Below are 10,552 nucleotides of genomic sequence, written 5' to 3'. Positions count from 1 at the left end.
CCCTCCGGCTATGCTCTTTCTAGATTTGATAGGGAAGGGAGGATAGGTGGATGTCTAGGAGTATTATATAAAGACACTTGCTCTTGCTTCACTGAGCCACTCACTACTCCCTCGGATCCCTATCAGACCCTATATTTTTATCTGAAGGTCCTCCCAACTGAAAGCTTTATTGGAGTAGTGACCTATCGGCCTTCTGGACCCAGAGCAATGTTGAATCAGGATTTTAGCCATCTAATAGAGCCCTATTTGGCAAGATCAAACATAACTCTCCTGGGTGACTTTAATTTTCAACTGGAGAAGACTCTGTGTACAGAAATGCAAGCATTCATAGAAACTATGGATTCCTGTGGCCTCTCCCAGTTGGTAAGTGCCCCACTCCCATAGCAGGACACACTCTGGATGGCATTTTTTCTAATGATTCCCGGATTAAGGTGTAGAACCTATTCAACTCTCTTGGTCTGGCCATTATGCCATTCCATTCCAGCTGCACACTGTAGCATCTCATTTAGGCCCCAATATTAAGAATAGGCTGGAGATGAAGCGAAGCCTAAGCCTTATTAACAAGGAGGCTTTTCTTAACATGCTTCGCAATTATGTTTGGCCCTCTCATTTGGACGTTAATTCAACTTATTCTGACTTCTCTAACTGGCTTTTGGCAGCCTTAGATTCCCTTACCCCTCTCAAATAGCACTATGCGGCCAGAAAACGACCCTTGGCCCCTTGGTTCTCAGAGAGACTGAGAAAATTTAGACAAGTATGCCGACACCAGGAAATAAAATGCCTCTGTGATCTTAAACAAGCCGAAAGAGATTCGCACAAACTTAGATAGAGAGAATACAAAAATGTTATGATTGAGGAAAAGGTATTAGGATGACGGAATCCTTAAGGTTAGCCAAAGGAACTTTTTACTTTGATTAATTCTCTCTTGGCCCCCTCAGCCATTGCTTCTACTGACGTTTCCCAGGGTCTTTGTGACAAAATGCTGGGCTTTTTTCAAGCTAAAATCAAGGAAATCTATACCTCCCTGGAGATCCTCAATGCCGGAAGATCTAATGTAGATCATCCATTGGACTACCCGGTTGCGTATCATTTGGTCGCTCCTATGGAGGAAGGTTATCTTTTTTCCTTCCCCCCTCTATTGCAAGAGGATACAGAGTGGTTGCTAAATGGAATCAAGTCTGGTTCCCCGCTTTGAAAATTTTGAAATTAGGAAGGGAGGCTATTGTTCCGCACTTGACCTCCCTCCTTAACACTGTTATTACATCTGGGCAGTATCCCATCGCCTGTGAAACTGCGGTGGTTAAACCCCTCTTAAAGAAGCTCTCTCTGGGTTCAGCTGAGATAAAGAATTACTGTCCCATTACCCCATTACCCGTCCCAGCAAAAAATTTGCAGAAACATCTGAATTTCCATCTCAGGTCCTATTTGGAGGAACACCAGCTGCTCAATGGCTCGCAGCATGGGTTCAGGAGTGAGCACAGTATTGAGGCGGCGCTAACCTTGGTACTTAACAACATCCAAAGTCAGGTTGAGGCCGGTCATATGACATTACTGATCCTTCTGAACCTTATGGCGGCCTTCAATAAAATATCCCCCTTAAGATTGGTAGACAGGCTTAGGGAAATAGGGATCAATGGCTCCGCCCTGAATATGCTCATCTCATTTCTTATGGACCGGTTGCAAAGAGTTAAGATGGGCCAATTCTATTCAGCTTCTAATCATTTGTTCTGCGGAGACCCTCAGGGATCCTCATTGAGTCCTACAGTTTTTAATATTTATGTAGCCCCTCTCGCCAGGGTTGTAAGATGTTTTGGGCTAGAAGTGTTATCCTACACTTATGCCACTCAAATTATGGACTCTAGCAGTGACAGCGTAGAAGCATCGGCGGCAAAAAACTGTATGCAGTCAGTGGCTTTCTGGGGATAAAACTGAGGTTTTAATTTTTGGAAACCATCAGGATATCTGGTCAGAGGCTTGGTGGCCGGATACCCTTAGCCCCTGCCCCCACCATGGCCCCAGTGCTAAAAATTTAGGCATCATAATTGATAATTCCCTTTTCCTGGGCCCCCAAATCAATAGAACAGTTTCCACCTGATTTGGGAATGTAAGGATTCTGAGAAAGATCTCCCAATTTCTCTCCTTTTCCTCCCGAAAACAGGCAGTGGTGGCCCTTGTGTTATCTAGACTAGACTACTGTACTTCCCTCTTTTTGGGTATTAATAAGGGGCTTGTGCATCGACATCAGATAGTGCAGAATGCTGCTGTAGGGCTGGTAATGGGTCTTCCCAAATATCACTCAGTCTCGGCCACTATCAGTAATCTACACTGGCTTCCGCTTGGTCGGAGAATTGTATTCAAAGCTCTCTGCCTGGTCAGAAGGTATCAAAAAACTCTTTCGGAGATATGTCCCTGCCAAGCAGTTAAGATCGGCTAGCAAAAACTTGCTGATAGTTCCAAGTTTTAGGAAAGCTAGATGGGGGGGTGCTGTAGAGCTTTTTCTTTGGTGCGGCTAAACTTTGGAACTCCCTTCCTCTCTCAATTTCGGCTCTGGAAACTCATTCTCTCTTCCGTAAATCCTTGAAGACCTGGCTTTTCACTCTTTCAATTATGTAAGCCTTGTACATATGTGCACCTGTGTCTCCTGGCCCCTTTCCGCAGCGCCTTGACGCCCCTGGGCTAAGGTTGCGCTTTACAAAGCTTATATTCTTGGCACATCCCTGAGGAAGCATGTGTCTTAGTTTCTGGCAAGGAACTGGAGCAGGGATACAGGGAAGATAGACTAGCCAAAATACAGGGGTGTTTGGTGCCAGGCTTCCTGGCAACCTCGTTTATGAGGGTCAAAGATCAATTTAGCCTAGAACCTGCCCTGGATGAGATACAATCTGCGCTAGCGAGAAAACTCTATGTCCAATTCAGGCATGGGTCCCTCCTACTTCACGCCTTCACAAACAAATGGGCTGGTGCACCTGTTCCAGGCTGTGCTGCCTGTGACCATGCAGAGGATTCAGAGCTACGCGTCTTCTTTTTTTGCGCTGGTTATAGAAATACCAGGCGTCTGTGGCTGATCCAATTATGCAGAAACTTGGGCACCAGACGTTGTGTGGAGGCTTTTAGACTTTTGAAGTACAATACTCTAACTCCCATTGTATTTGAAGTATCACACTTTTAATTATTTATGTGGTGTGTGCGCACGTCGCTTTTAAAATAGTTTCACCACCCCTCTTTCCTCTCTGAGTTGCCCCCCAAGTGGTTTTTATCTATGTTCATTTCATGTTGTAGATTGTGAAACTTACCTACAATGTTTTTTAATGTATTGTACATACTTTTTATGTGGTTTTATCTAAGAGCTGTAATGAATTTTGCTGTTTTATTTGGGGAGTGGGTAACCGCAGAAATTCGGAGTTTTAGCCATTGGGCCTTCGGGGTTATAAGATTATCTATCTGAGAATATTTTTTTATCAACATGTTTATTTTGCACTTGTATGGTCTATTGACCGCAATAAAGTTGTCTTTGATTGATAACCTGCAATCTGTTTTACAGTCGTTCCTAACACCATCGAATCCAGAAATTTTCTTTACATTCTGTTACTGGTTGGCCCGTTCACTCTATATTAAAAACAGGACTAAATGTGCCAAAATGCAAGGCAAATTCCTGGACTGGATGAACTACTAACGAATGGAACTGGTAAACTTGAGAGCTCTGTAATACCCTTTCATTTGTATATTTCAATTGTTTTAAGCCCTGATAACTTTGTTAAGTCCAATGCATTCAATGCAAAATAAATAAATGCAATTCTGCAATATAAATGTCCTGGAAAGAATTGATTGGTATAGAAAAAAGATCCAAGTTATAAAAGCCAGCAAAATGCTTTCACCTGGAAAGGGCAAGAAAGGAGAGCGCACATCATGTTGATGGCTGCTAAAAGAAGTTGCTATATGGAGTGGTGGCTAATTATAGAAGTGACAAGAGGATGGCGTCTGATCACAAGTCTGAGCAGATGAAGATAAAGCTGTTTAAGTGATGAAAAGGGCACATTGTTTGGAAGCCTGGTTATCAGAGTGAGGGCTGTGCAAGCCAATACAGAGGCGCATTCAATTAACTCGAATTATTTCAGAGATGGGCTACAGCGGACCTCATTAGCCTTCAGCGAATCCAGATGGGGAAAGGGTTGCCAGTAGGAAGAAAATGAGGTTTCTGTAGGGCGCAGCATTAACTCTGCCTAATTAAAACAGATTAAAGTAGGTGAATTGCCTGAAATAGCTCACTTTGTCTTCGAGTGCCAACTTGTGTTTGCATCACTCACCCCTATTCTATGCACCTTATGTAACTGAGACTAGAGGGAACAGGGACACTCTCTGGGAACAGGGACTATCGCTGCTAAATGTCCATCTGGGGTTATCATTAACCCCAAATAGAGTGAATGAGTGATCAAGTGCATGCAGGACAACATGCAACGTGAAGATAGGCTAGACTCCCTTGACAGGTTTGCCATACAAACCCACTAAGATATAAAAAATGTTCTGTTATTAAAAAAGAAAGAAAGAAGAAAAGATAGAAAGAAAGAAAGAAAAAAGAAAGAAAGAATTAAAGAAAAAATATAAAGAAAGAAAAAAGAAAGGAAGAAAGAAAGAAAAAGAAAGAAAGATAAAAGAAAGAAAGAAAGAAAGAAACAAACAAACAAACAAACAAACAAACAAACAAACGAAGGAAGAAAGAAAGAAAGAAAAGGGTGGGGGATAAGGCCAAACAAAGCAAATCACACTAAGACTAATAAATAAGTGTTAATTGTCATTTGTTAATACAAATACACCGTCGATAGTGCTAGAAAGGAACAGAAAAGTCCAGTCGTAGTAAGTCCAACTTTTTGCCACCCAAAGGAAAGCAATAGAAGTACATTTAACACAAGCGAGTCCTGTGCTTCTGAAAATGTGTCATAACATAGGAAGGACATCTTCCGAAGGTAGCACTAAAGCCTTAGTCCACACATTTCTCCCCTTGGGGAGTGGGTACACTAAACGTGGCAGAGGCAAAATGAAGAAATACATTAAAAACGACTCCATGATGAAGAAAAGTGACAATGCCTTAACATTTTAAGGTGCTCATGAAGAACAAAAAGTGAGCATAATAATAAATGAATTATAACTACTAATCTGAAGCAATGTTACATTATTAAAAAGAGGCGGGACGTAAAAGTATCATTATGGTAGGTTCTATAGTTAGTATTTGGTTTAGAGCGAGAGGTAGGGTGGTTGTTTATGGGAGATTGCCATGCGCTTTCCTCATTAGTGAATTAGTCCTAACAAGGAAGGGTTGTTGTAGTCAGTCTAAGGTTGCTTTAAACATTTATTCCACTTTTTAATCTTTATTTTTTTATTATTGTATTCCTTCATGTTGGTATTCTTTATTTTCACATAGAGACATAGCTGGAACGTGACAATTGCACACCAAAAGTTGGCAAATCTACATGGGCCTCTCAAAACTTGCACTGGACACATTTCCTTGATCTCCATAGCGAGAACAACAGTTAAAGTAGTGTGCTGTGAATGACGAATTCCATGGCATTGGCCTTCTTTTGCTAAATAGTACATTTATTCAGTAGCATCCTCCCAAATCTCCGGCCCTTGAGACGCCAGACTGCTAAAGATCAGACCAATTCAGGCCCACCACAGAGGTGAAATAATTACTGACCTCAAGACCTGGCCATTCCCCCTGTGTTATTCTGTTCCTACAGGAGATGTGTGCCCTACGAGCTCGACTGCAATGCAACCCAACATGGTTTCTGATACGCTGAAAATCCGCTCAGGTTTTCAAAAAGTTCAATTTTCACCAAATAAATGCCCCTAGTGCTGAAAATATTTCCTCACACACTGGGAGGCCAACCACCTCCAGGGTGGGTGCCATGAGCAAGGCCTTTTGATGGGCTCCAAGGAAGACTATTTACAAAAGTATATTTCTTTACTACAGCTGTGTGTTTTGGTAGTTTAGTTTGTCCACTGCCAGTCCCTTTATCTGACTGGTGCAATGCCATATTATGTGTTAATGCGATCATTGCTTTTAAGGGAACAGAAATACGGATTTCAAAAACCTCAACACATTGACAAAAGTATTGAGAATTGATTTAAATCATCTTCTAACCTTGGACAACTAATGGGTATCTCCATGTGAGTTTAGTATCCTAAAATGTTATTCTACAACCACATACAATGAGATGCAGGGTACAGGATTTTAAACACTCACAAATCTATTCATGCACAGTGCAAAGATTAAATATCAACAAAATAAAGGGTGCTGTGTTTTTTTAGAGTAGTCAAACACTCTGCTAGGATGCCTCACTGCTTACTCTAAGTTATTCAAGATAAGCGGGATTGGACAATCCAGGAATATTCAAGTTCAAGTTCAAGTTCGGGCATTTATATAGCGCACTACTCACCCAGAGGGTCTCAATATTGAACTATGATCTCCTGTCAACACGAAAGGTGCTACTTTCACTAATCCTATCAGTATGGAAACAAACTTTATTAAGGCAACACACTACAAAACACTAGCCGCCAGTCGAGTATCCGATAAGCCAACGTCCCTCTTAGTGACCAGAGACATCAATCAGTGGGTAAACATGGAAAAAGGACTATATCATAGATGGCTACAGCAATTGAACCTGATGGGGTTCTGATTAAGACAGACTTGTGGTAAGGAAACGTAAGAAGTCAAACCAGAGAAATCCACAGAGCTCAAGTCAGACCCTTACAGTAGTTGCGTAAGAGGGTATATAGGTGGGTAGTTAGGCAAGCATGAGATACAGATTGGTTCCATATTGAAGATAGAGGAGAATGCTGAGCTTATCCAAGCTACAGTAAAGCCAGCAACACCACCTGAGGTCCACATTTCATCGCTACCCGCCAGTATGTGCCATGGGAGGTGTCAACCAAAAAACAACCAAGATGCCAATACTGATACAGATTTCAAACAATCGAATGAATGGTGCAAGGATAACCAAACCAAGCAACCATAAGCTCATTAATAACCTTTATTTTCAAAAACTCCCCCAAAAATTTTCAGGGGAGAAATACATACAGGGAACATATTCATACATATAATACAAAACACCAAGTAATAAATACCTTCACACACTATAATTTTCAATCACTACCATCACTATTGCAAACACACTATCACATTCATTCTGTCTCAAATCTAACACTCAATACACTCATCACACATCACAAAGTCCTTGTGAGGCCCAAAAAACGTATTCAACTGAAATCAAGGCCATTGCACCCACCAAACAACGCAAAAATAAGTTCTGGTTTGACTACACGCCATACAATTTCTATGTTTCTAAAGATCTATACTTTATCTTAAGCACAAGACTCTAATCACAAAATAATAAAGACAATTGTTTGGTGGTGTTATTAAAGAGGTCTACGCGTTTCAAACCCGATCAATACTGGGGCTTTCATCAGGACCAAGACACACTGTGGGAAAGCCACCAGCACCACCTGAGGTCCACATCTCATCACTACCCGCCAGCATGTGCCATGGGAGGTGTCAAGCACTTAGCAGGACCCTAGTCCTTGAAAATATGATTTTGTCCTTCTATGGGTCTCTTACACAGTTGTCCATGTCCCAGTCTGGCACAAAATGTGGCTATGCCGACAACTCTCATTTCCCACACCCGAGCCAGCCCTCTTTCCTCAGCTTGTTGTTTGCAGCTTCTGCTTGTAGATATTATGTCTTGTTTACTAAAAAACCAATCCCCTTTGTGCCTCTCCTTACTTTGCTGCCATTAGCTAAGAACAGTTAATCAATGTGATGAATATAGTCATGCCATAAAACATCCCAAAGGGCGAGACGTGATTACCGAGGAGATGAGTACAGTAGCTTGGCAGGATTTCAGGGGCACAGGCTATTTTTTTCTCATAAACCACAAATGACAATATTGGCTGCAGTACAAGTGCTACCAGAATACATAAGTGGTCGCTGGAGCATTGCTCAGGACAGAAACATGACTTTATTCCCACTTCTAATAGAGGTGATTTTCAAAAGCAGTGCCGGACAACAGTATGAGGAAGACCTGACTCAAAAACACACTGTTCTAGCAGAGCCGTCTGTCCATCTGTACTTTCGGCACCGCATAAGCATGTCAACAGTAGAATTTGTGTGTCTACTGTGGCATTAGTACAGAGGTGGCTCCTCTGCTGCGGCGGAAAAACACAATGTTATTATCATTTTATTTTTCCCTGCTGAAGGCAGTTTTGGGGTGGGGCTTGGCTGTCGTCACAGGCAGCAAGGGAATGAGTGGCGAGTGCTCTTAAGTGTGCATGACGCCTTGGCCAGCCGTATTGGACAGGCCAAACAGTCATGCGCACTCAGCATGTTATCTGCCAGCTCTATCGCACAGCCTGGGTGGAGAACATGCACAGACTCTCACTCCCAGTCTGAATGCTGAACCAGGGCGCTCAGACCAATCATGATGCTGTTGTCATGCTGATGATAGCAGTTTTGTTATTGGCTAGAGGAGTCTGGGAGCCTGTGTGCTTCCGGTTCACTGAAGGAGAGGACGGAGGAGTGGTAGCGGCCTGTCAGCTAGCTGGCCAGTGGGTAAGTGATCTTTTCTTTTTTTTCTTTATCCCCCCCCCCCCCTTTACCCCTGCCCCACAACTACTGCCTGGGAGCAGCCACAACTGCATTAGTAGCCTTGTCACAGTCATATCTGAACGAATGAAAGAAATGTAAATAATCAGGAGGATATAGTTTGCGAAATCTGTGGAAAGCTCAGTTAATGTCCAAGTTAAACCGTGCACTTCCATGGTGGGCCATAAATAAACCGTGGACAACCATGGCTAGTTCATGGCTATGTTCATTAAAGGGGTTTTAGCTTTCATTGACTGTGAGTTGGTCTGTCTCTCCTCCCCGTGATGTCTTAGGACGCCATTGGCAAAGACTGCTAATTGTGATTGTAAGATACAAAGGGTTTCTCGGCCATTAATGTATGTGCGCTGCTAAAAATTTCTAAACTTACACCAGTTCAGTATTCACAAAATGATTCCAGGTAATTAAGCAAGTTAAACTCTGCTTAATTTGAGCTGGTGATTCCTGGCCTGGGCCACCAGCACTTTTGTTTAGTGACTGGCACTTATTTTTCCACATTACATACTTACGGAGAGCAAGAGAGGGGAAATACACACAAAGAGGAAAGGCAGAGGAAAAAGAAAGACAGAAGAAACGCCCAAAAGGGAGACAGCAGGAACCTGTAAGAGTGAAATAAAGGGGCAGAACGTGCCAGATAGTGAAGTTAAAAGCCTGAGATGGATTTAAGACTACTAGGCTTGGGATTCAGTGCATTATCACTTAATTGCACCGGCCACAGGCTTCTGAGCAGAGCTTGGGACACTGGCCCTCTTTCTTTCACAAATTAAGCACTGCTTACACAAATGTGGATTTCTCCCCCACACGTTTGGAAACATCCATGGTAGTAAATCCCAAGGGAGTGGACATAACAAAGCCTGATTAGGATAATAAGTTTTGGGGTGCCCACAAACATGTATGTTGGTGAGCGTTCCCAAACTAAAATTCAACTTTTTCCACCATGGAAACGGTTGGATATTTATTCCAGCCACGGGTTGGAAAACTCCTCTTCTAGCATGGGTAGGAAAACATGTCACTCGCATAATTGGTGGAGGTCTTGAGGCACAGTTTTGTCCATGGGGAAAATGTGTTGCCCAGAGAGAATAAACAAGCATAGGCTCTGGCAGAAGGTTTCACCTTTGAGACATCATGGATTTGCAAATGGTTTTGGCCATGCTCCACAACATCCTCAACGTTGTGCCACATGGCAAAAGATTTTTTTTAAAGCTTTGGATGCAGCTGCATCATTTTGAAGGCAGGTGCACCACGCTTACTAAATGAAGCGCCACTTCTTTTTTCTTTTTCATGACTGGCCTGAGTTGGATCGGTAACTAAAAAGAAAAAACATATGAAAGTCTTCTTTTTTTGAAAGTGGGTGGGGGGAAGCCACACAAAAGCGAGGTGGGAAACGGGAGCAACGAGGGTTCCGAGACAATGAAGCAACACAGGGATCGGGCGGGGGTGGGGTTTTAAAGCAGGTGGGGAAGCAACACCGGGGCATGGGTAGAGGTAGGAATGAGGGGCAGAAGCAACAAAGGGGGTGGTGAAAGAGCAAGGTGGAGCTGGGGTGCAAAAACACACAGGTGGGAAGGCAACCTTGGGGGTAGCTGGGAAGTAGCACATGGGCGAAAAGAACATGGAGCCAGGTGAACTTGGAAGAGAAGCACACAGGTGAGACAGATGGAACACACATGCACTCTCATAGAGTGCTTAAACAAAATGATAAAAGTAGAACCTCAAAAAGTGAGCACTGGAATGACATAGCAAGGGATCCATGCTACAGGGATGGTATCAACACAGGAAGAGGAAGGAAAGCCCACAGAGCTAACGAATAAAAAGAAAGCAAACTAAAGTGACAATGAAGCCAACCAATGGGAGAGCTCGAAGCCTACCGAAAGATAACAATATGTCTCCTAACAGACAGAG

The sequence above is a fragment of the Lissotriton helveticus genome, chromosome 1_2 (assembly GCF_964261635.1).
Source record: "Lissotriton helveticus chromosome 1_2, aLisHel1.1, whole genome shotgun sequence".
NCBI classification, from domain to species: domain Eukaryota; kingdom Metazoa; phylum Chordata; class Amphibia; order Caudata; family Salamandridae; genus Lissotriton; species Lissotriton helveticus.
The sequence above is the reverse complement of the archived record's forward strand: the minus strand, read 5'-3'. Positions refer to the sequence as shown.